At 39.7% G+C, this 27,672-nt stretch overlaps 1 non-coding gene across 1 annotated transcript; it reads right to left on the reverse strand.

The window, feature by feature from the left end:
• Positions 1-7,603: 7,603 nt before the first annotated feature.
• Positions 7,604-7,675, reverse strand: TRNAC-GCA (transfer RNA cysteine (anticodon GCA)). Its single transcript has one exon. It is a non-coding gene; the product is annotated as a tRNA-Cys (tRNA).
• Between the last annotated feature and the right edge of the window lie 19,997 nt (positions 7,676-27,672).

Consider the following 27,672-nt stretch of genomic DNA (forward strand, 5'->3'; position numbering starts at 1 on the left):
GAGCTTTTATCTAAACTAATAGTCTAACTCAAATGCAATGTATTTCTTCTGCTAGTGGAATAAATTTTGGAAAACAATGCTATTTCCATAAGAAAAATTGCCCCAAATGGGAAGTTCTAGGGACTTCCAGTTGCAGCATTGTCACCATCAGGGCTAACTGTACATAATCGTATTTAATGGGGAAAGGGCTGGGGAGCTGGGTTGGGATCCTAGTGCTGTCTGACACCTCCTGACCCACCCTCCTGCCCCTCACATTTTTATGTGCAGATATTTAGACTGCATGTTGTTTCCCCAAGACTTAAAATGAATTCCACAGAGCCCTCCTTTCAAAGTCTTATTGGGTCTGGTGAGAAATGATGACGGGAGCAGGGTCTGCCATTATTTATTGATTAATTTAATTTCCTGAGTCCAGTCTCACCTCTCCCTGTTCTCACCTCTTCCTACGCCCAGTCCAAGGTTAAATGGTGACCCCTGTTCTGAAAGTGGCATTGTAACTTATTTATTTAAGTTATTTATTTATTGGTTTTAGGTAACTCCTACTACAAAAGACCATACTTAGGCTCTTCTATTCTGCTAACTCAAGGAAACATGTTTTGCTTTGTCCTTTTCATAAACCATACAGCAACTGAGAGCATAAAGGATACTTTTTGACTCTTGGAGACAATACTGAACATTATGGCACACTGATGAGTTTGTAGGATGAATGATACTATAGTAAGTATTATTGTTATATATGTTATAAACAGATTAATATGTCATGGTAACACTATAACATTCACCAAAGAACAGGAAGGAACTAGGAAAAGTAAGACTCTGAGAAAGTCACAGGAGCGCCTTGTGGCCCTTGGTCATGAACTTGAGAACTGGACAGCACTATTACCATTAGTTTACTTTCCAACTCACGCTCATTTAATCCAGGTGGCATCTTGATGAAACCAGCAGAGACGGTGTTATTAGCCCCATTGAACAGATGAGAGGACTGAGTCCCATGCTGCTTGTCAACGGGCACACTGGGGAGTGAGAGTCACCAGCCAGGAGCCCTGGGTTCTGGTGCCATCATCTTGCCATCATATTGCACTGCCCCAGTAAAGCACTAGGAAAACATTAATTCCAAAGCCTGGGTTTTCAAAATGAGAGAAAGAAGGCACAGACAAGGCCCCCCAGCTAGTTGGGCAGAGAATGGGTGAAAGCCAGGCCTTGTGAATCCCCAGCCGCAAACTCTCTCTGCTCACTAAAAAGGAATAAATTATATAAAACACAAACAGTTCTGAGACACTTATTAATCGTGCCTCAGTCCACATAAGTATTTAAACTGTGAGAAATCATCAGGATGCCCAAGAAGGCAACAAGGCTACTTGAACAATTAAGAAAATAATGCTGAACTATAAGTATGTGCTTACAGCTGCATACTAATCAAATGTACACTAAAGTTAACAAATTTAGTGATTTTATATATCATGCAATATACACGATGATCTGTATGACATATTATCAAATCTAGTGAGCCTATATGTAATTATATAACCTATAATTACATATAATCAACTTAGTGATTATATATAAATTTGATGATATATCATTTATATCATATATATTATATATGGACTTCTCTGGTGACTCAGATAGTAAAGAATGTGCCTGCAATGTGGAAGACCCAGGTTCAATTCCTGAGTCAGGAAGATCTCCTGGAGAAGGAAATGGCAACCCACACCAATATTTTTGCCTGGAGAATTCCATGGACAGAAGAGCCTGGTGGGCTACACAGTTCATGGGGTCGCAAAGAGTCAGACATGACTGAGTGACTAACACACACACATATATTATATGTAATCACACACATTCTGTTGGGCAGATGAAAATTAAGCAAAAATAGAAAGTAGGTCACACTTGACAACTTCAATTAGCATCATACAATCTGAAGTATACTTTTTCAATCCTTTTAAGTCTTCTGGCATCTGTTTTCAGCACCGGTGACATCAGTTTGCCCTGCTAACTTGCACTCTTCATTTTGCTATCTCATGCCCTGTGTTCCCTTCATTTAGCACTATGGCCACCCTGATGTACTATTTTCTCCTTCATCCCCAACACATGCATGCACACACACACACATGCACGAGTGTGAATGCTTACCTTTGCTCTTGCTATTTCTTCTACTTAGAATACTACCATTTGTTTTTGCTCTCTGGCTAAATATAAATATCACTTCTAAGTCTCAAGCTTGCCTCCACTCTCAATTAGATAACACCTTTCCTTATTGAGACACCTGACATAAATGAATCTCAAAATAATTACATTGAGTGAAATAAAACAAAAAAAAGGATATGCTGTATGGAAGAGAGTGAAAAAGTTGGCTTAAAACTCAACATTCAGAAAAACAAGATCATGGCATCCAGTCCCATCACTTCATGGCAAATAGATGGGGAAACAATGGAAACAGTGACAGACTTTATTTTTCTGGGCTCCAAAATCACTGCAGATAGTGACTGCAGCCATGATATTAAAAGACATTGGCTCCTTGGAAAAAAAGCTATGACCAACCCAGATAGCATATTAAAAAGCAGAGACATTACTTTGCTAACAAAAGTCTGTCTAGTCAAAGCTATGGTTTTTCTTGTAGTCATGTATGGATGTGAGAGCTGGACTATATAGAAAGCTAAGTGCTGAAGAACTGATACTTTTGAACTGTGGTGTTGGAGAAGACTCTTGAAAGTTCCTTGGACTGCAAGGAAATCAAACCAGTGAATCATAAAGGAAATCAGTCCTGAATATTCATTGAAAGATCTGTTGCTGAAGCTGAAACTCCAATACTCTGGCCACCTGATGCCAAGAACTGACTCACTGGAAGACCCTAATGCTGGGCAAAAGGAGAAGGGGATGGTAGAGGATGAGATGGTTGGATGGCATCACCAACTCAATGGACATGAGTTTGAGCAAGCTCCAGGAGTTGGTGAAGGACAGGGAAGCCTAGCAGGCTGCAGTCCATGGGGTCGCAGAGTTAGACACGACTGAGTGACTGAACTGAACTGAGTATGACTCCATTAAATTTGAGAAAATGTAAAATAATTTATAATGATAGAAAGCAGATCATTGATTTCCTGGGGACAGTAGAACAGCAGTACAGGTTGGGTAAGGACAGGAAAATTCTGAAAGAGATGGGAATACCAGACCACCTGACCTGCCTCTTGAGAAACCTATACGCCGGTCAGGAAGCAGCAGTTAGAACTGGACATGGAACAACAGACTGGTTCCAAATAGGAAAAGGAGTACGTCAAGGCTGTATATTGTCACCCTGCTTATTTAACTTCTATGCAGAGTACATCATGAGAAACGCTGGACTGGAAGAAACACAAGCTGGAATCAAGATTGCCAGGAGAAATATCAATAACCTCAGATATGCAGATGACACCACCCTTATGGCAGAAAGTGAAGAGGAACTAGAAAGCCTCTTGATGAAAGTGAAAGAGGAGAGTGAAAAAGTTGGCTTAAAGCTCAACATTCAGAAAACGAAGATCATGGCATCTGGTCCCATCACTTCATGGGAAATAGATGGGGAAACAGTGGAAATAGTGTCAGACTTCATTTTTTTGAACTCCAAAATCACTGCAGATGGTGACTGCAGCCATGAAATTAAAAGATGCTTACTCCTTGGAAGAAAAGTTATGACCAACCTAGATAGCATATTCAAAAGCAGAGACATTACTTTGCCGACTAAGGTCCGTCTAGTCAAGGCTATGGTTTTTCCAGTAGTCATGTACGGATGTGAGAGTTGGACTGTGAAGAAAGCTGAGCACCGAAGAATTGATGCTTCTGAACTGTGGTGTTGGAGAAGACTCTTGAGAGTCCCTTGGACTGCAAGGAGATCCAACCAGTCCATTCTGAAGGAGATCAGCCCTGGGTGTTCTTTGGAAGGAATGATGCTAAAGCTGAAACTCCAGTACTTTGGCCACCTCATGTGAAGAGTTGACTCACTGGAAAAGACTCTGATGCTGGGAAGGATTGGGGGCAGGAGGAGAAGGGGATGACAGAGGATGAAATGGCTGGATGGCATCATCGACTCAATGGACATGAGTCTGAGTGAACTCCTGGAGTTGGTGATGGACAGGGAGGCCTGGAGTGCTGTGATTCATGGGGTCGCAAAGAGTCGGACACGACTGAGCGACTGAACTGAACTGAACTGAAGGACAGGAAAAGAGAAGGATTACCAAGAAGTACAAGAAAACTGGGGGATGATAATACGTAGTATGTTGATTTTGTTGATCGTTTCATAAGTGTCTAAATGCCTAAAATTATCAGTGTACACTTCATATGTACAGTTCATTTTACATCAATTATATCCAAGTAAAACCGCTGAAAATTTTAAAGTTGCTTTTCCTGTGTATTCTTTCCATATGTTCTGTGCATATCTCTATCTTAATGCTCACTGTATTTCAACCATTTACATCTTATGTTCAGTTAACCAAAATGAAATTAGTTAAGGATTTACTAGTCCTTGGTGATAAAGAGTTGGTGATTAATATTGGGGCACCAGTATTACATATAATAATAGACTGTCATTGGTGGTAACTGACACCAACAGCACCTCTTGGAGAAGGCTACTTAGCTTAGCTATTTGATGTATTTAAGAGCTCTATGCTTCCCCAGAGGCTCAGCTGTAAAGAATCAGTCTGCAATGCAGAAGACACAGGTTCAATCCCTGTGTTGGGAAGATCTCCTGGAGAAAGAAATGGCAACCCACTCTGTTATGCTTGCCTGGGAAATCCCATGGACAGAGGAGCCTGGCGGGCTACAGTCCATGGGGTTGCAAAAGAGTCAGACACGAATGAGCAACTAAACAACAACAAACAACATTCAGCATCTTTCATCTTTGTCATATCTCCAACTTTGTACAATTCTCCCCCTTTTTATTTTTCCTTACATTTTCATCATGAATTATGCCACCGCTCCTAACCCTTGGTAGGATACTTTCAGTTCCATAATCTAAGAATCTATGACAACAGTAAGACATTTTAAATTCAAAATTTGTAGTCATTTAAGATTTCTCTAATAGTGATTTGGTGAATAAAATCTGTTTTCATTTATGAGATTGAAAGCCTAGTAATTGACTTGCCAGGCTCAATGCTTGTGTTGAAACACTTAATACATTGTGATGCACTTGATAAAAATTACATAAATAGATGCAGATAATGCCTTATTTCAGATTCAGAGTCGATACTTTCAACAGGTACTTTCTAAAAGAATAAATGAAATGAACATTGTTAAATATCTGAAAAACTTCTTCAAAGATTATTAGTTGTCTTTTCTCCTGCCTCTGTTTTGAATAAACCTTCCCAAACATTTTATCCACTGTGGGCATTTTTCAAAGAACTGTGATTCTGACCCGATGCTGAGGGGAAAAAAAGACCCTCAGGCTTGGAAAGATTGAAGGCAGAATAAGAGGGTGGCAGAGGATGAGATGGTTGGACGGGTGGCATCACCAGTTCTGTGGACATGAACTTGGATGAACTCTGGGGGGTGATGAGGGACAGGGAAGTCTAGCATGCTGAAGTCCACAGGGTCACAAAGTCGGACACAACTTGGTGACTGAAAAACCACAAGATTCTGACACATTTTTTCCTCTTCTACTGCTTGGATCCTGCTGCTGCCATCCCTGCCAAGCCTGCTAAGCTCTCTGCAGGTCACTTTCCACATCTCGAGTGCCTACAGACGCGTCACCACTGTTGCACATGCTATAACTACTGGGCTCGGATGTCTCTGCCGCCTCCCTGTTTGCCATCCTCACAGACCTTCTAGATCTGGATCAGGGCACTGCCGCCTCTTCTGTTGGGTACTTCTGCTCCACCAGTGCTGACACATTGAGGTTCTGGAGGTGATGAGTTTCTGCTGGTGAGGTGGGGAACATTGCCCTCTCCATGTCATGTGGCTTTGCCCCTAGTCTCTCCAAGTTTTGATTCCCAGCCTCCTCTGTCCCCAGGACTTAACACATGATTTCTTGGAGGGACTGGCTTCATACTAGCTTCTTTCTGCCTCACTCTCCCTTTCGGAAAAATTCTGCCCGGAAATTGTCTCCAGGGACTTCCCTGGCCATCCAGTGGTTAAGACTCTGTGCTTTCAATGCAGAGGGCAATGTTCGAGGAGCAAGGATCCCACAGGCATGGCATGTCCAAAAATAAATAAATAAAATAAAGAGCTGTCTTCCACTGGAAATCAGGTTCTACCATCAGCTCAGACATGTTGATCAAAGAGTAAAAGCTCAACTTTCAAATCACTGTCAACTGAACTTTTTTGTTTTAAAAAGTGTCTCCATTCCTTGTGCACATAGATTTCTACAAACGCGCCCTTAGAGGCATGGTTTGAGGCATGTGAATCTGGAACCTACCTTAGACTCCATCTAGGACAAGAGATGCTACACACACTTTTTGTACAAAATTGTGTCCAGTTACAAAATAAATGTGTGTGTTCAGTTTTTCATTACAAACACTGTCTTAAATTTATCACATTACAAGCAGATTCTCAGGATACGTATTTGGCTTTTATTAAGATTCCCCTTCAAAAGGACAGTTTCCTATGAAATATGACTTCTAAAAGACCTATAAAGCTAGAATACTTTTAAACATTTGAGCATGTGGTTCTGGAAGAAAAGCAAGAGAAGCTGGCATGGAAAATCTGAACATTTGCGGGATTTGATCCAGATGATTTCAACTATTAAGAGAATTATTTAATGGCCATTCTCATGTACTTGTTTTGTCACTTTCTTTTCAGCTCTGATGTGAATACACTAGCTTTTCTGTCTTCGATTATGAACAGAGCACTACTGGAAAATTGGGAGCTTGGAAAAGAGTAACAGTGGTGATTGAATGAATGGCAACAAAAACTATTTAAGGAAATAAATCTCTATATTTACATGAAATATATTTAGCATAAACTCACATCTGAAATGTATATATGTGCATATACAGAATAGATACTGATAAACAAATATTTTACTTTTCCATATGACATTTATTATGTTGTTCTGTGAAAGACTAGATATCAGATGATAGAAGCGACTGGAGCAAACCATTTCATCTGTTTGCCTCCATCTAGGTAGGTCCTCTGCACTATGCATGAATTCTTAGATGAGGCACTTACACAGTTCTCCACCTGGGCAAATTGCTGGCACACAAATTATTAACTTCCTCTATACTTATCCTTACCCATTAGCATTTCCTTGGTGCCCTGGGACAGGCATAATTAAAGATAGATATAGTTCACGTTTTTCTTTTTTTAATTAAAAATATTTATTTATTTTATTTCATGTTTTTCAATCAATAAACATTTACTAACATACTCTGTGTAAATTATCATGCTTGATGCTTGGGGGGAATTTGTAGAAACTAGCAATACCTTGTGGTTTGGTGGTTTAGTTGCTAAGTTGTGTCTGACTTTGTGACCCCATGGACAGTAACCCACCAGGCTCCTCTGTCCATGGGATTTCCCAGGCAGGAATACTGTAGTGGGTTGCTATTTCCTTTTGTAGGGGATCTTCCTGACCCAAGGATTGCAACTGCATCTCCTACATCTCCTGTACTACAGGCGGAATCTTTACTGCTGAGCCAAAGGGATCTTCCCAACCCAGGGATCGAACCTGGGTCTCCTGCATTGCAAGCAGATGCTTTAACCTCTGAGCCACCAGGGAAGCCCATATATATATATATATATATATATATATATATATCTCCAAGATTGAGGGTATCCTCCCTAAGATAGAATACATTCCTCAACTGAGTGAAGAAAGCCTTTGCACATTTAATAAAGTAAAAGTTGCTCAGCTGCGTCCAACACTTTGTGACCCCACAGATTATAGGGAAACCCATTTAATAAACATTTAACACATTTAGAAATGACTGCTGAGCCCTGGTGCTTCTGCACAGTACTTCAGCTGGGCTATGTTGTGTCCTGTTGTGCCTGCAGAAAAAGTGAAAACAGCATCAAAATCCTAGCCCTCAAACTGTGGCTTCTCAGAGGAAAAACAGTGTCAAAAGGGAAGAAAGACAAGAAGACATCTACACTACATCAGGCAAATGCTTCCCTGGTGGCTCAGATGGTAAAGAACCTGCCTTCAATGCAGGAGACCTGGGTTCAGTCCCTGGGTTGGGGAGATCCCCTGGAGAAGGGAATGGTGACCCACTCCAGTACTCTGGCCTGGAGAATTCCATGGACAGAGGAACCTGGTGGGTTACAGTCCATGGTGTCACAAAGACCATGGTGTCAAGTCAGACCTGATGGAGTAATTAACACTTTCAGACAAAGAGAACAGTTGAGCAAAATGAAAATTAGTCCCTGGCAACCATCCACATAAATGCACACATAAACACATGCAGACACACACACACAGATCAATAATGCAAAAGATAGAAACCAACTTAGATGCAAAAACAAAAATCAGAAGGAAATTCTTCACAAGTCTTCTAAGCTACAGCAAACGGAGTGAGAAGATAAATTCAATAAACAAGAGCCCATAGTGAAGATGATCAAACAGTAAAAAGAAAGTTCCCTGGTTGTCTAGTAGATAGGATTCAGCCCTCTCTCACAAGAAGATGAAATAAACAGGAAAGTCACAGAAGTAAGAGAATAAACTGAAGGAGAAAATAGCAGCATCTATGATTACATTTGAGACTACAAGGTATACACTAGAAAGTGTTAGTCTGACTAACTTTGCAACCCCAGGGATTGTAGTCTGCCAGGCTCCTTGCTGCATGGAATTCTTCAGGCTAGACCAACTTAAAAATAAACTTAATGGTATGTAGGAAAGTGATTACAAATGCACAAAATAAATAGCAAAAAGCCAACTGCAATGAAAAGAAGCTAATTGAAATAGAGAACAAAATTAATACAACATAAAATACTGTTTCTGAAAGAATTTAGATATGAGTTAGAGAAAGTATTAAATGGTCTAATATAAGCAAACTGTACTCGAATGAAAAAAAATCAACCTCTCTTCAATATATGGAAATCAATCAATGTGATACACCATATCAACAATTGAAAGAAAAAAACCATATGATCTTCTCAATAGATGCAGAAAAGGGCTTTGACAAAATTCAGCACCCATTTATGATTAAAAGTCTTCAAAGAAATGGGCATAGAAGGAACCTACCTCAACATAGTAAAGGTCATATATGATAAGCCTACAGTAAACATTATTCTCAATGGTGAAAACTGAAAGCATTCCCCCTAAGATCAGGAACAAGACAAGGGTGTCCACTTTAACCACTATTATTCAACATAGTTCTGGAAGTCCTAGCTACAGCCATCAGAGAAGAAAAAGAAACAGAAGGAAACCAGATTGGAAAAGAAAAAGTAAAGCTCTCACTGTTTGCAGATGACATGATACTGTACAGAGAAAACCCTAAAGGTAGTATAAAAGAATTACTAGAGCTAATCAGTGAATTTAGCAAAGTTGCAGGACACAAAATCAATACACAGAAATCACTTGCATTTCTATATACTAACAATAAAAAATCAGAAAGAGAAATTAAGGAATCAATCCCATTCACCAGTGCAACAAAAAGAATTAAATATCTAGGAATAAACCTACCTAAGACAAAAGAACTGTATGCAGAAAATTGTAAAACACTGATAAAAGAAATCAAGGATGACATAAACAGATGGAGAGCTATTCCATGGATATATTCCAGATATTCCTGGGTTGGAAGAATCAATATTGTGAAAATGACTATACTACCAAATGCAATCTACAGAGTCAGCATGATCCCTATTTAATTACTGATGGCATTTTTCACAGAACTAGAACAAAAAAATTTCACAGTTCATATGGAAACACAAAAGACCCTGACTAGCAAAAGCAGTCTTGAGAAAGAAGAATGGAGCTGGAGGACTCAACCTTCCTGACTTCAGATTATACTACAAAGCTACAGTCATCAGGACAGTATGGTACTGGCACAAAACAGAAATATGGACCAATGGAACAAGAAATAAACCCATGCACCTCTGGGTACCTTATTTTTGACAAAGGAGGCAAGAATATACAATGGGACAAAGACAGCCTTTTCTATAAATGGTGCTGGGAAACTGGATAGCTAAGTGTAAAAGAATGAAATTGGAACACCTCCTAACACCATTAGGAAGGAAGTTTTGCTATCAACTTCTCTCCTCAGTGGGGACAAAGAAAGTGAAGTCACTCAGTCATGTCTGACTCTTTGCGACCCCATGGACTGTAGCCCACCAGGCTCCTACATCCATGGAATTTTCCAGGCAAGAGTACTGGAGTGGGTTGCCATTTCCTTCTCCAGGAGATCTTCCCAACCCAGGGATCAAACCTGGGTCTCCCACATTGCGGGCAGACACTTTACCATCTGAACCACCAGGGAAGCCCACCATACACAAAGATAAACTCAAAATGGATTAAATACCTAAATGTAAGACCAGAAACTATACAACTCTTAGAGGAAAACATAGGCAGAACACTCGATGGCATAAATCAAAGCAAGATCCTCTATGGCCCACCTCCTAGAATAACAGAAATAAAAACAGAAGGAAATGAGTGGGACTGGATTAAACCTAAAAGCTTCTGCACAGCAAAGGAAACTATAAGCAAGGTGAAAAGACAGCCCTCAGAATGGGAGAAAATAATAGCAAATGAAACAGCTGACAAAGGATTAATTTCCAAACTATACAAGCAGCTCATACAACTCAATGCCAGAAAAACAAACAACCCAATCAAAAAGTGGGAAAAAGACCTAAGCAGACATTTCTCCAAAGAAGACATATAGATTGCTAACAAACACATGAAAAGATGCTCAGCATCACTCATTATTAGAGAAATGCAAATCAAAACCACAATGAGTTACCACATCACACTGTTCAGAATGGCCACCATCAAAAAGTCTACAAACAATAAATGCTGGAAAGAGTGTGGAGGACAGGGAACACTCTTGCACTGTTGGTGGGAATGTAAATTGATACAGCCACTATGAAAGACGGTATGGAGATTCCTTAAGAAACTAGGAATAAAACCACCACATGACCCAGCAATCCCACTCCTAGGCATATACCCTGAGGAAACCAAAACTGAAAAAGACACATATATCCTATTTTTCATTGCAGGACTATTTACAATAGCTAGAACATGGAAGCAACCTAGATGTCCATCAACAGATGAATGGATAAAGAAGTTGTGGTACATATACACAATGGAATATTACTCAGCCATAAAAGGAATGCATTTGAGTCAGTTCTGATGAGGTGGATGAACATAGAACCTATTATACAGAGTGAAGTGAGTCAGAAAGAGAAAGATAAATATCATATTCTAACTCACATATACAGAATCTAGAAAAATGGTACCGAAGAATTTATTTACAGGGCAGCAATGGAGAAACAGACATAGAGAATAGACTTATGGACATGGGGAGAGTAGAGGAGAGGGTGAGATATATGGAAATAGTAGGATGGAAACTTACAGTACCATATGTAAAATAGATAGCCAATGGGAAATTGCTGCATGGCTCAGGAAACTCAAACAGGAGCTCTGTATCAACCTAGAGGGGTAGGTTGGGGAGGAGAGATGGGAAGGAGATTCAAAAGGGAGGGGACATACGTATACCTATGGCTGATTCATATTGAGGTTTGACAGAAAACAACAAAATTCTGTAAAGCAAGTATCCTTCAATAAAAAAAATAAAAATAAGAAAAGATCTGAAGCAGAAAAAAAAAAGAAAGAAAACGTCCAGTTTTGACAAGATGCCCAACTGAACAATTTAATACCAACATTAATAAAATAAAATAAAATAACTAATTTCCTCTAAATGTTAAAAAACAATAAAAGTTCTGACATATATCACAGCATGAATGAAATATAAGAACATAACAGAGCTAAAGAAGCTAAATAAAATAGTAATACTGTATTATTTCATGTATATAAATTTTAAGGACAGGCAAAATTAGTTTATGATGATATAAATCAGGAAAGGATACAGCGTTGTCTACTGGAAAGAGACACCAGGAAATTTTCTGAGGTGACCGAAATATTCTAAATTTTGATTAGAGTGATGGTTACACAGGTCAAAGTTCATTGAGCTGTACACTAAAATTTATTAATTCCACTCTATATAGATTAAATTTCAACCATATATGCTCTTAACACTAAAAATCAAAACAAAAAGAAAACTCTTAAAGGCTCTATTGTAATAATTTATTCATTTTGAAAACATCTGGTTATTTTTATTACCCAGTGTTGTGCCTGGTTCTGATATTCTTGAAACACACTGTTGTTTTCTCTTAGAGCTTTGTAGGCATTTATACATTATCTTCTGGCATCAGATGTTGCTGCAGAGAAGATTGAGGTCAATTGTAATATCCATACCACATGATCTGAGATGATTGGTTATTTTTCTGTCTAGATAGACAAGAGTTATCTAGAAATTCATTATCTTAGTAGTAAAAGTAGTATCCATGAAAATTTTTTAACAAATTGATATGATCTTGAGGTTGCTTTTTTTTTTTTTTAATTAATTTATTTTTTATTGAAGGATACCTGCTTTACAGAATTTTGTTGTTTTCTGTCAAACCTCAACATGAATCAGCCATAGGTATACATATATCCCCTCCCTTTTGAACCTCCCTCCCATCTCCCCTCCCCAACCCACCCTCTAGGTTGATACAGAGCCCCTATTTGAGTTCCCTAAGCCATGCAGCAAATTCCCATTGGCTATCTATTTTACATATGGTACTGTAAGTTTCCATACTGTAAGTTTGTCTCTGTATGTTTATTCCTTAATTCTTCTAGGTCTTTGTTAATTAATTCTTGATTTTTTTCCATTTTGTTTTCAAGGTTTTTTTTTTTTAATCATCTATTCTATCGTTATTCTGAATTCTTTTTCAGATAGTTTGCATATTTCCTCTTCATTTATATGGACTTCTGTGTTTCTAGTTTGTTCCTTCATTTGTGTAGTATTTCTCTGCCTTTTCATTAATTTTTTTAACTTATTGTATTTGAGGCCTCATTTCCCCAGGCTTCAAGGTTGAATTCTTTCCTCCTTTTGGTTTCTTCCCTCCTTATGTTGGTCTAGTGTTTTGTGTAAGCTTCGTGTAGGGTAAGATTTGTGCCCAGTTTTTGTTTGTTTGTTTTTCCTCTGATAGGCAAGGCTGAGTTAGGTGGTAATCCTGTCTGCTAATGATTGGGTTTGTATCTTTGTTTTGTTTGTTGTTTCAGTTCAGTTTAGTCGCTCAGTTGTGTCCAACTCTTTGCGACCCCATGAATCGCAGCACGCCAGGCCTCCCTGTCCATCACCAATTCCCGGAGTTCACTCAGACTCACATTCATCGAGTCTGTGATACCATCCAGCCATCTCATCCTCTGTCGTCCCCTTCTCCTCCTGCCCCCAATCTTCCAATGAGTCAACTCTTCGCATGAGGTGGCCAAAGTACTGGAGTTTCAGCTTTAGCATCAGTCCTTCCAAAGAAATCCCAGGGCTGATCTCCTTTAGAATGGACTGGTTGGATCTCCTTGCAGTCCAAGGGACTCTCAAGAGTCTTCTCCAACACCATAGCTCAAAAGCATCAATTCTTCGGCGCTCAGCCTTCTTCACAGTCCAACTCTCACATCCATACATGACCACAGGAAAAATCATAGCCTTGACTAGAAGGGCCTTAGTTGGCAAAGTAATGTCTCTGGTTTGGAATATACTATCTAGGTTGGTCATAACTTTTCTTCCAAGGAGTAAGCGTCTTTTAATTTCATGGCTGCAGTCACCATCTGCAGTGATTCTGGAGCCCAAACAAATAAAGTCTGACACTGTTTCCACTGTTTCCCCATCTATTTGCCATGAAGTGATGGGACCGGATGCCATGAGCTTTGTTTTCTGAATGTTGAGCTTTAAGCCAACTTTTTCACTCTCCTCTTTCACTTTCATCAAGAGGCTTTTTAGTTCCTCTTCACTTTCTGCCATAAGGGTGGTGTCATCTGCATATCTGAGGTTATTGATATTTCTCCCAGCAATCTTGATTCCAGCTTGTGTTTCTTCCAGCCCAGCGTTTCTCATGATGTCCTCTGCATAGAAGTTAAATAAGTAGGGTGACAATATATAGCCTTGATGTACTCCTTTTCCTATTTGGAACCAGTCTGTTGTTCCATGTCCAGTTCTAACTGTTGCTTCCTGACCTGCATACAGATTTCTCAAGAGGCAGGTTAGGTGGTCTGGTATTCCCATCTCTTTCAGAATTTTCCACAGTTTATTTGTTTGTTGTTTAGATGAGGCATACTGCACAGTGTGCCACTGGTAGTTGGGTGATGCTGGGTCTTATATTCAAGTGGTTTCTTTTGTGTTGAGTTCTCACTATTTGATACTTCCTAGGGTTAGTTCTCTGGTAGTCTAGGGTCTTGGAGTCAGTGCTCCCACTCCAAAGCCTCAGAGCTTGATCTCTGGTCAGGAATGAAGATTTCATAAGTGGTTTGTTATGGCATTAAGTGAGATTAAAACATATTCAAAAATGAGAAACCAAAGATGAACCCCAGATAAACTGTAGTTACAAAGTCAGGCAAATAATAATTAAAATAATGGAATATACACATATACACACTGTGCTGATCTCTGGACCTGTTGTGAGGGCAGCTCAGATTCCACTCTGGTCCTACTTCTTTGTGTTCTTGCCTCCAATGTCCACAACTATCAGAATTAGTGTGTTTTCTTTTCTGGGAGTTTTCAATGACCTTTTATATATTCCATAGACACAGAGTCTGCCTGATTGATCATGTGGATTTAATCTGCAGCTTGTACAGCTGGCGGGAAGGTTTTGGGTCTTCTTCCTTAGTCACACTGCCCCTGGGTTTCAATTGTGGTTTTATTTCCACCTCTGTATGTCAGTTGTCCACTAGGGTTTGCTCCTGAGGCTTCCTTGGAGGACTTGAGTTTGCCCCTGTGAGGGCCAGGTTGGAGGTGGTGCAGCTGTTTGGGTTTCAGGAATTCTGGCAGCACCAGATACTCAGGGGAGTTGGCAGCTAGGGCAGCAGGAAATACAGTGCTCTAGAAGGGTATGGCAACCAGTGCTGGCCAATACGCTCCAGTATTCTTGCCTGGAGCAACCCCCTCCCTGACAGAGAAGCCTGGCGGGACGCAGACTACAGGGTCACAAAGAGTTAGACACTACCAAAGTAACCCTGCTTGCACTGATGCAAGACTGTTTTTTTTTTTTTACCTGTGGCAGCTCTGCCCCAGTGAGAGTTGAGTGTGAAGGTGGACAGCTGCTTGGCTTGAGGGGACCCTGGCAGTGCCAAGTGTGCAGGGACATGGTCTGCCTCCACCACAGGAGTTATGGCCCTATCAGAGTCTTTTTTCAAGCCTCTTTTAGCTGGCTATAAGAAGGCATCTTTGGCCAGTATTTCTCCGTAGCTCCACCCGTTCAGGCACTTAGAGGGCTCCTTTGCCTGGGGTCCTTCTCTGTTGTTTTGGTGTCAGGCACATAGAGGGGCCCCCCTGGCTGGGGTCCTACTCTGTAGATTGGCATGTAAGGCACTTAAAGAGGCACCTTGGGTGGGGTCCTACTCTGTAGTTCAGTGCCTCAGGTGTTTGATGAACCAGCCTCTCTACTGTTCAGCTGCTGATGGCTCCACCCCCTATGCATGACCTTGCTTCCATGGCTGCCTGGGCTTCCTTCACAGACATTTGCCACCACAATCTCCTCCCTCACATCCCCTCAATCTGTCCTTCCACAGTCAACAGCAGCCCTCGCCCTGGGATTGCTCCACAATCCCTAAACTCCAGTTTCCAGCTGCTGCCCCTTCCAGGGGATCTATGTCCCTGTACGGGGTATGTATGGCTGTGGCAAGGACTGTCTGATTCTCATTCCATTAAGGCTGCCACAGCTGTTTCACTCTCAGCCTTAAATGTTTCTCCTCTGACTCAGACAATTGCCCTGATGTGGGGATCGTATCCTTACTTCAGTCCCGCCACCCTCTGAGGGCAGGTCCAGTCCTACTAACACTCCTGTTTTTCCCCTAGTTCCTTCATCCTACCGAGTTTTGCATGGGTCTATATATCCTTTTCTGCAGGTCAGGTCCTCCTGTCTGCTCTCAGCTGGTGTTCTGCATGCACTTGTGTCTGAAGCTGTATTCCTGATGTATCCCTGGAGAGATACGTACTCCACGTCCACCTACTCCTCCGCCATCTTGTTCTCCATAACTTTGATTTTTATTTCTGAATAGAATACAGCTTTTTCCATTTTAATGTTGATGGACACTTGGATTGTTTCCAATTTGGGGCCCTTATAAATAAAATTGATAGAAACATTCTTGAATAAATCTTTGGTAGGATAGTGACATTCCTTTCTTTTGGCAATACAGTTAAGAATGGAAATACTTGGTCATAGTATAGGTGTATGCTTAGCTTTATTCAAGAGTGAGAAACTGTTTTACAAAGGGGTTGAATTGTTTTATATTCCTACAAGAGCTGTTTGGGAATTCCAACTGTTCTACATCCACAACAGCCATTTTTAAACTTTTAATTGTTTTGATATTTCATCATGGTCTTTATTTACATTGCCCTGAGAAATAATGGAGAACCCCACAGACAGAGGAACCTGGTGGCCACAGTCCATGGGGTCACAAAGAGTCAGACATGACTGAATCAACTAAGCATGCATGCCTGAGGATTAATGAGTCTCAATACCTTTTCAAATACTATTGGTCATTCATGTATCTCTTTTTGTGAAGTGCCTATTCAAGTCACCTGCTTATTTTTTATTTAAATGATTTGTCCTTTTAATGTTTAATTCATAGGAGTTCTTTTACATTCGGGGACAAGTTCTTTATCAGATATATGTTTATGAATATGTTCTCCTAGATTGTGGCTTGGCTTTTGTCTTTCTTAACAATGTCTCTTATGAACAAAAACTTTTAATGTTGATGAAGTCTAATTTATCATTTTTTCTTTTATAATTAGTATTTTATATATCTTAAGAAATCTTTATCTCAAGATTGTAAAAATATTCCTCTATATTTCCTTTAAGAAAACTTAATAGTTTAAGGTCCATATAATTCAAACCTATGGTTTTTCCAGCAGTCATGTACAGATGTGAGAGTTGGACCACAAAAAAGGCTGAGCACCAAAGAATTGATGCCTTTGAATTGTGGTGCTGAAGAAGACACTTGAGAGTCCTTTGGACTGCAAGGAGATCAAACCAGTCAGCCCTAAAGGAAATCAACCCTGATCATACAGGGACTGATGCTGAAGCTGAAGCTCCAATACTTTGGCCTCTTGATGCAAAGAGCTGACTCATTAGAAAAGACCCTGAAGTTAGGAGAGATAGAACACAAAAGGAGAAGGGGGCAGCAGAGGATGACATGGTTAGATAGCATCATTGACTCAATGGACGTGAATTTGAGCAAATTCTGGGAGATAGTGAAGGACAGAGGAACCTGGCACGCTATAGTCCATGGGGTTGCAAAGAGATTGATGTGATTTAGCAATGGAACAACACAACAACTTAAGAGTCAAAGTTCCTTCCCCCCCTACCCCACAAAGGTATGTTTCAGCTTCATCATTTATTGAAGACACTCTTTTCCTTATTGAATTGACTTAACACTATATACGTATAGGTCTATTTCAGATTCTCTTTTTTTTTTTTTCTTATCAGATTACAGCAGGTTTAATAGTGGCCCCCAAAGGAACTGTAACCCCAAGTTGTAACCCCAGAACATGCAAAAGTGACCTTATTTGGATAAATGATCTTTGTACATGTAATTGTGGATTTTGAGATGAGATCAACCTGGATTTAGGATAGGCCCTTGTCTGTTTACTTGTGTTCAGCTGCTCAATTGTGTGCAACTCTTTGCGACCCCATGGACTGTAGCCCACTAGTCTCCTCTGTCCATATAATTTTCCAAGCAAGAATACTGGAGTGGGTTCCCATTTCCTACTCCACATATTCTCTTTTCTGTTCCATTGCTTTATGACTTCATTTATCTACGCTTACATCAACTGCACTGTCTTCATTATTAAAGCTTTTGGTAAGTCTTAAAATCTAATAGTGTGAGTCCTTCACTATTGTTCCTTTTCAAGGTAAGATAGCTAGTTTAAGTCTTCGCATTTCTATATAAATTTTAGAATAAGATTGTCAGTTTCTCCAAAACACCTGCTGGAATTTTTCTTGGAATTGCATTTAATCAATAGATCAATGTGGTGAGAATTAACCAATCTTCCCTTGTAGCTCAGTCGGTAAAGAATCTCCCTACAATGCAGGAGACCCAGGTTTGATCCCTGGGTCAGGAAGATATACTGGAGAAGGAAATGGCAACCCATTCCAGTATTCTTGCCTGGAGAATCCCATGGACAGAGGAGCCTGGCAGGCTACAGTCCATGGGGTTGCAAGAGTCCGGCACAACTTAGCGACTAAACCACCACCACACTCAACCAATCCTAACAATACTGAGTTTCCCAATTCATAAGCATCATATGTCTTTTCACTTCAGCTTTTAAAAATTCCTATTATCAATGTTTTTATACTTTTCAATATATAGGTCTTTGCACATATTTTACTAAATATATTCAGAGGAATGTGTAAATGGCATTTTTAAAAAAATTTTCCAGTTATTTGCTGCAAATAAGCAGAGACACAAATAATTTTGACTTTTTATATCTTGGATCTGACAAAGTGGATTTTTAATTATAGTGGGTTTTTCCTCCCTCCTTCCTGTTTTTCTTTTTTTGAATTTTCCACTGAATTTTCTATGTACACCAGTGTGTTATCTGTATATGAAAACAGTTGACAGTTTTACATCTTCTTTCCTGTGTTTATGCCTTTTACTTCGTATTCTTGCCTTATCATATTCACTATCTCCAGTACAATGTTGAATTGAAGGGATAAGAAGGAACATTTTTGCCTTAAAGGGAAAACAACAGTTCTCCATTAGATTGTATGTTTGCCCTAGGTTTTTTGTAAAGGCTTTCATCAGATTGGAAAGGTTCCCTTTATTTCATCCTAAGGTGAGACTTTCTTTTCATGAACATGTGGTGAGTTTTATCAAGTGTTTTTCTGTATCTATTAACATGATCGCATAATTTTTCCCATTTATTCTTTGATGTGGTGAATTACATTGATTGATTTTTTGATTCTATACCAAACTTTCATGACCTTACTTGGTCATTATGTTTTATCTTCTTTATATATTGTTATTTGCTTATATTTGCTTAGAATTATTCCATTGATGTTCATGAGGTTCATGGGATCAATACTTCTCTTTTTCGTACTCCTTTGTCCAGTTTTGGTATGAAGGCTTTTCTGGACTCATAAAATTGAATGGGAAAATGTTCTCTCTTCTTATTCTGTGAAAGGGTTTTAATATTTGTATTATTTCTTACTTAAATGTTTGGTATTATTCACAAACCAAGTGTGCACTTGGGTCTGGGATTTCCTTTTGGGTAAACTTTTAATTATTTGAATTCTTTAACAAATATGGGAGTATTCACATTTTCTTGGAGAAGACAATGGCAACCCACTCCAGTACTCTTGCCTGGAAAATCCCACGGACAGAGGTGCCTGGCAGGCTGCAGTCCATGAGGTCACTAAGAGTTGGACACGATTGAGCGACTTCACTTTCACTTTTCACTTTCATGCATTGGAGAAGGAAATGGCAACCCACTCCAGTGCTCTTGCCTGGAGAATCCCATGGATGGAGGTGCCTGGTAGGCTGCAGTCCATGAGGTCACTAAGAGTTGGACACGATGAGCAACTTCACTTTCACTTTTTGCTTTCATGCATTGGAGAAGGAAATGGCAACCCACTCCAGTGCTCTTGCCTGGAGAATCCCAGGGATGGGGGAGCCTGGTGGGCTGCCATCTCTGGGATCACACAGAGTTGGATGTGACTGAAGCGACTTAGCAGCAGCAGCATATTTTCTACTTTTTATGGAATTATAGTTGATTAATTAATACAGTGTGGTGCCAATCTCTGCAGTATACTAAACTGACTCAGTTATAGACACATATATATTCTTCTTTTCCATTATGTTTTATCATAGGATATTGACTATAGTTCTCTGTGCTATACATTAGGACCTTGTTGTTTATCTACTCTGAATGTAATAGTTTGCCTCTACCAACTCCAAAGTGAAAGTGAAGTCACTCAGTTGTGTCCGACTTTTTGCGGCCCCACGGACTATAGCCCACCAGACTCCTCCATCCATGAAATTTTCCAGGCAAGAGTACTGGAGTGGGTTGCCAACTCCAAACTCTCAGTCTATTCCTCGTCCTCCTCCCCTTGGAACCATAAGTCTGTTCTCTATATCTATGAGTCTGTTTCTGTTTTGTAGATAGGTTCATTTCCGCCATATTTTAGATTCCACATATCAGTGATATCACATGACATTTGTCTTTCCATTTCTGACTAGTTTCACTTAGTGTAATAATCTCTATGAATAGTTGCATTCATGTGACTGCAAATGGCCTTATTTTTTCTTTTTATGACCGAGTAGTAGCGCATCGTTTGTACACACCACATCCTCTTTCATCTGTCAATGGATATTTAGGTTGCTTCCATGTTTTGGCTATTTTGAAAACTGCTGCCCTAAACATAAGGTTGTATGTATTTTTTCGAATTATAGTTTTATCTGGATATATATTCCTAGGAGCGGGATTGCTGGATCATACAGTAATTCTATGTTTAGTTTTCTGAGAAACCTCCATACTGTTTTCATAATGGCTGTATCAACTTACATTCCCAGCAACAGCGTAGAAGGGTTCCCTTTCCCCCACACCATCTCCAGCATTTGTTTTTTGTAGACTTTTTAATGTTGGCCACTCTGACTGGTGTGAGGTGGTGCCTCATTATAGTTTTGATATGCATTTCTCTAATAACTAAGCAACTTTTCATGTGCCTATTGGCTATCTGGATGTTTTCTTGGAAAAATGTCAATTAAGATCTTCTGCCCATTCAAATTTTCTATATTTACTTTTAATAATTTCAGTAAGTTGATTTTTGTAAGCAAATTGCCCATTGTTCTAAGTTGTCAAATGTATCATAATAAAATTACTAATAATATCCCCTTTATCACTCTCTTAATGTCTATAGGGTCTATACAGATATCATCAAATTTGTATTTCTCCCTTTTTTGAGGGGTCAGTCATCCTGTGGGATTATTCATTTTATTAATACTTTAAACAATAAACTTTCCTTTTTATTGGTTTTCTTTATTTTGCCTATTTTTTCATATATTTTATTCCAATGAATTTTGCTCTGTTATTATTTTCTTCCTTCTACTTTTTTGTCTTGCAAAAACAATAATTTGATTTCTTTTTAGGAATAAAGAAAGAAAGAAAGAAGGAGATATATTCAATAATGTCAAATCTTTAGAGCAGTTAACATAAAGAATGAGAAAGTCATTAAAATTGGCAAATAGGAGACCATCAGTGACTTGTTTCATTGTATAAAGGAAAGACTTAGAATCAGACACATTTGAGCTCTGGTAATGGAACCTGTTTTTCTTTTTGACCATCCACTGTATGAATACAACTTCCTTTATTTAAGAATCCCCCTGTCCCACAACACACACACACACACACACACACACACACACACACACAAACTATGATTCTTGAAGGGATACAAAACCTATCTTCCATGACAAACATGGAAAATTCCAGAAATGTACTTTCCCAAGAAAACTTGTAGCTAGGATATAGGCCCATGATCTAAGTTGTGCCAGTCAGGAAAACATAGCTCATATCAGAGGACCATAAGAAATTGTCCCTAGTGTAGCAGTAGTTGAAGAAATATTAGTTCCTAGGAAAGCAACAAGACTGGTGCTGATGCAGGCATCCAGTATCCATTTGGCAGTGTTGGCAGTGTAAAGAGTGAAAGCTACAATGTGCAAAGCCACCAGAAGTGTCCTCATTCATGGACCTCTGTATGAATGAGATCACCGCTAACTATATAGCCCTCAATCTAGGTCTTTAGACTTGCCTGGGGTTCTATGAGTCTACCTGACAGCATAATTCATTCATTTTCTGCTGAAATCAGGCAGCCTTAGTTTCTGTTCCTTGCAACTAGGATTCCTGTCTCTTTTAGACTGAATCCAGCACCATGCTTACTAGCTGAGCGACTGTCACCAGATGGGTGATCTTTGTGCAATGTTCTGAACATCTTCTTCCTCAACTATTAAAGGAAAGAAATGGTACCTACCTCAGTGTGGTTATGATTATTACACAACATCTACAGAGCACCTGTGGTGTCATTGGTGCTAAATAAAGTTAAGTCCATGAAAATAAAAATTTATTACCCCCTAAAATGTTGATTTGATCTCTTTTAAAATCAGTATCATATGTCATGGATCAAAATGGTGAATAAGAAATTTGAGGGTAGAGATAAACAAGATAGCCTTTACCTTCCAAATTTCAAGAATAAGAAAAGGCAAGCATAAGGTACTAACTCAAGGAGGGAGCAGGGTTGAGATAAGATATTTTATCTTTTTTAGGAATTGGAAGACCTAAGCTTGTTTATAAGATAACAAGAAGAAACTAATAAAGAGTAATTTAGACAGAAAAGATGGTTGACAAAAAGACAGAAGTTCTTTAAAGGTATCAAGGGTCTAGATTAAAATCATATTTTGTTGCAAAAATATACAGAATTTTATATACTAGATACTATAAGACACAAAGAATAAGAAGCATTATCCAGGTGGGGGAAGTTCCTGTTTAAGTTAAATCTATACATACTCTGTATCTTGTCATCATAAAATTGAATTGTTTATTGAAAAAGGCAAGAAGCTCTCCTGTGATTTTCTGCTTTTAACCACCAAAGTTTTATAGTTATCTCCCATGGAATGTAAACCTTGACTACAAAGCTATGATAACTGCAAATCTTCCTTTACATAGTGGGCATAAAAATTATTTTTGGACACTTTATGTTTACAATAAAAGTAATTTTTGCTAGAATATGTTTGTTATAGTAAAATGGAACTTACTTTTCCAAATTATTATGTACACACCAGCTCTGTGTCAATGGTCAGCAATTTTGTGAACCCACAACTGTATTCTCACACTATGAGCTACATGATGGATCCTTTTGTCCTACTTTTCTCCTCAAAAAACTTGTGTTTAAAATCAAATTTGTGGTTCTAACAGATTTGCTCTTTTTTAATTTTATTTTTTATTTATTTATTTTATTTATTTATCGTAGAGTTGATTACAATATTGTGTTAGTTTCAGGTGTACAGCAAAGTGATTCATATGTGCGTGCGTGTATTTGTGTGTGTGTGTATGTGTGTGAAAGCAAAAGTGTTAGTTGCTCAGTTGTGACACCATGGACTGTAGCCTCCTTCTCTGTCCATGGAATTCTTCAGGCAAGAATACTGGACTGGGTAACCATTCCCAACCCAGGGATCAAATCCAGGTCTCCTGCATTGCAGGCAGATTCTTTACAATCTGAGCCACCTGGGAAGCCCATATGTATATGTATACGAGCTTTCCAGGTGGTGCTAGTGGTAAAGAACCTGCCTGCCAATACAGGAGACGTAAGAGACATGGGTTTGATCCCTGGGTCAGGAAGATCCCCTGGAGCAGGGCATGGCAACCCATTCTAGTAAATGGACAGAGGAGCCTGCCAAACTCTAGTCCATAGGGTGCCAAAGAGTTGGACATGACTGAAGCAACTTAGCCTGCATGCATACATATATATTCAGGTAGATATAGAAATACTTTTTTCAGATTCTTTTCCATTATAGGTTATTGCAAAATATTGAATATAGTTCCTTGTGGTAACAGATTTACTGCTAAACATCATACAAAGTTGTTTGCCTATTTTCTTCCCCTTCGTCCCTTCAAGAGAGCAGTTTTGGTAGAGCAGTGGGAATCACAGCCAGACTGAAATGCATTAGGGAGAAAACAGCAGTGAGGAAATGGAGGCAGGCAATTAGCCTCCACTTAAAAATGTTGGGGGTAAATGACAGGGCACAAAGATAAGATGCAAACTGAAGAGAGTGGAGAGTTAAGATGAAAAATGATGTTTAGACGGGATGGCCTGCACTTGCGTGTGTAAGACAAGGAGCAGGAGCTTGTACAGAGGGAGGAATTGAAAACTCAAGAGAGAGGAAATAAGAGTAATAAAACAAAATCCTGGAAAAAGTAGGGAAAAGTGGGGGATCAAGGATATTTAGGATGGGACTGGTGTTTGGAAGATATTTTCTTCCTCTGGGGAAAAAAAAGAAAAGGAGCAAATGGTGGAAATTTTAGGATGAACATGAAAGTGCATGGTCAGATACTTGTAAAATTTCATGAGGAGCCAAGGGCTGAACAGTGAGTTTGAGAGCCAGAGGAAAAAGGAGAGTGCTTAGAGATTGCTCAGAGGAGAATGCCATGGAGAGATCTCAAATTGAATAAAATGATTATTGAGTAGCAGTGCAGCTACAAATGAAACACCAGTGGATTCAGTTAGCAAAGTTCCTTGCTTTTCTCTAGTTACATGTGGGTGTAGAGACTCTTTAACAGCACTGGAAATGTTAGGGACAATGGTTTTCCCATGAAGCTGCAGAGCTTTCGGAAAGAACTGAGAATAAAACAGGACCACACAGAATCAAGATGATGGGGCTGAGAGGGACACCTGAGAGACGCGGAGCCCACCTGTCTACCTCCAAGCAGAAAGACGGCTGGACGACCCACTGGCCGTACCTGACAACAAGACAGTGTTCCCTAAGACCTTGAAAATGAAAGAAATGGAATCATCCCTAACATTTAATATTTTGAAATCAATATACAATAGATTGGAACAGAAATATGCATTGCCACCTTCATAAAGGGACTCTCAGATCTTCTAGAGCAGATGGTGTGATCTGACTAACTATATTAACATATCTAAAGAAAGTGTCAACCAGCCTTAGAAACAGAGAAAAGAGCACTGTCCAAAGGGAAAGAGTGCCTTGGGCAGTGGACTTGGAGTTTTCTGGTCCCATCGGCAAGATCATCCCTAAAACAGAGCGAAAGGAGTGACATGCGGTCTTTACCTCATGCCACTCAATGGTTCAGTCATCTGATTTGGTGCTAACCTAGAGCTATTCTCATCATAATTTATCTTCCTCCAATCTTTCCATAGGGAGACAGTGCTCCAGTCCTTCACATTCAAGTCAAAACTATGACAATTATTTCTTACTGTAAATGTATTAACCCGTGACCAATTTTACTTATCAGTCATATGAACTTAGCTAACATAAGCCCACTTCCAAAAGCCTAGGTGAGCTGATGATGGGTTTCTGAATCTGCAGGGCTGAGGTTAGCTGGAATTCACAAAAGGAAGGCCTTACCCTTCAAGTGTTCAGGGGAGATAACATACTGGCCTTCCCCTGGTGAGAACCCACATCTACCTAGTTTTTTCCATCTTGAAACAAAAACCGGTATGCAGCAGATTGGACAATGTCCTGTGTGTTTCACGCTTACTTGCCATATGGATGTCCTTTCCTGCCCCTCCAGATGGCCCTGGATGGTAGAGTCCCTTACTTCAAAGGGAAATTGCCCTGAGGCTGGCAAGCAATTATAATGTTAAAACTGAGTCAATATCATCTATGGACAGGGAGGTCTGGCATGCTGCAGTCATTGGGGTTGCAAAGAGTTGGACACAACTGAGTGAGCTGACTGACCGACAGCCTTTGAGGAGCCAGTAGTCAGCAATTTGTTTTGTTTTTTTTTTTGTTTTTTTGGTCTTTTTTGGTAAAACTCCAGGCTGATGGCTCTAGATTGCATATTTCTTTCTCTGTAAACGCTTTGTTAACAGTTTGCAGGAAACAGAAAAGAGGAGCCTTCAAAATGCCTACACAAGCTGTGCTCCTGGAAGGTCTTCCAGCCACAAGGTGCAATTTTCTCTCCAGGATCTGGGAGGTCTTACCTACTTAAACAACTGTTTGCAAGGCAGGTGGAATGCCTCGAGGAAGGGATTCAGTTTTTCATCTTGATGCTGATATCTTTGTGCATGACAGCTCCCCCATCCCGCCCCATGTCCTTTGCCCTGCTGAAAGATAAACACAGGGCGCTTAGCATTTTCCCAAAGTGCACATTCATCGGGGCTGGCTCCTATTTTCCCCACCTCTGACTTTCATCCTGGACTTTTTACATGTGTTGTGGGGTCAGGTGTGGGATACAGGGGAGGGAGGGACTGTATTTTGTTAAGATCAAAACTGTGATTGATCTACCTGGGATTTCTTCTAGCTATGTAACAGGAAAAGGGATAAACGAGTCCACTAATGCAAACACTTGGGTTGTGGGTGGCCAAAGGCAGAGCTGGCTGGGGTGACCCAGGCAAGGAGTGGGGATTAGACAAGAGAGTGAGAGGCAGATCAGGAGCTATGATACAAGGAAAAGTGGAAGTGGAAAGACGTGTTACTCCCAAGAAGGAATCTATAAAAATTAGACTCTAGGGCAACAAGATAGGAGCCTGGACCAAAGGACATGACTACCCAGAGGGGATATGGAATAGACAGAAATGCCAGGGCAGAAATGTCCCTGAGCTTAGCTTTGAAGAGATTGTATAAAGCCTGGTGAGCTACAGTTCATGGGGTTGCAAAAGACTCGGACGCAACTGAGCAACTAAACAACAATAAATAACCAATAAACATAAGATCCAGATATAGTCTGATAGAGGCTGTTCTGTGCAGAGAAAGCCTGTTCATCTTCTTTCTTTTTTTTTTTTTTTTTTGGCTGTACCTCATGACATGCAGAAATTTCCTGACCAGGGATCAAACCTGCACCGCCTGCAGTGGAAGCAAAGAATCTTAACCACTGGACCACTAGGGAAGTCCTAAGAAAGCCTGTTTTTCTTAATTAGGTCTATAAGATCAAAGATATTAATAGCAAAGTAATTTTGTGATCAAACAAACATGAAATATGGCAATTTAATGAATCAAGACAATATGAAGACGTTTTTAAATGTTAAATTTGGAACAGTTTTGGTTGTCATTGGAAATTGCCCCAGGGGCCAGAGGGGTGTAGGGATATTGGGTGGGGTTTGTGGTACAGGGTGGGGATTGTGGTTCCTTTCTCCATCCTGCTGCTTCTGAGTCTTTAGAAAAAAAAATTGAGATCCTTCTGACTCCGCCAAGAAAGCTTATGCTTCAGACCCAGGGTTGCTATTAGCCAAAGGACTGGGGATCCTTGCAGGGGCCTACCCCAGTGTTTACCAACAGCAAGCCTCGTCGATGACCACAATCAATAGTCCAGAACTTTAATAGCCTTAACGGCACTCAATTTTCCACAAGTGCAGCCTAACAGTTACAATCTAGACTGCCTAGAATTGGACTTTGGTTCCTGCACTGAGTTATTGCATTGGCCAAGAAGTTCCTTTGGCTTTTAAGTATTAATAAAAATAAAAGACACCTTTTTCATTTTCACCAAGAACTTTACTGAACAACATATTCACTTTTTTGTTCCACTACCTTCTGCCATTTTTTAGCAACTTCATAATTCCATCTTCTCAAAACTTTATATCTTTTCAAGCCAACAACTGTTTCAGGTGACTTTTACTGTCTTCAAGGGATGGAATTTTTTTTCTATTAGGAGAATTTTGTGAAAACCAAAATAAATGGAAATCCAGAGGTGTAATGTCTGGTGATTATGGTGGATGAATCATGACTTCCCAGTCAAGCTATAACAGTTTTTGCCTGGTCATCAAAGAAACATGCAGTCTTGTGTTATCCTGAGG

The sequence above is a fragment of the Capricornis sumatraensis genome, chromosome 18 (assembly GCF_032405125.1).
Source record: "Capricornis sumatraensis isolate serow.1 chromosome 18, serow.2, whole genome shotgun sequence".
Classification (NCBI taxonomy): domain Eukaryota; kingdom Metazoa; phylum Chordata; class Mammalia; order Artiodactyla; family Bovidae; genus Capricornis; species Capricornis sumatraensis.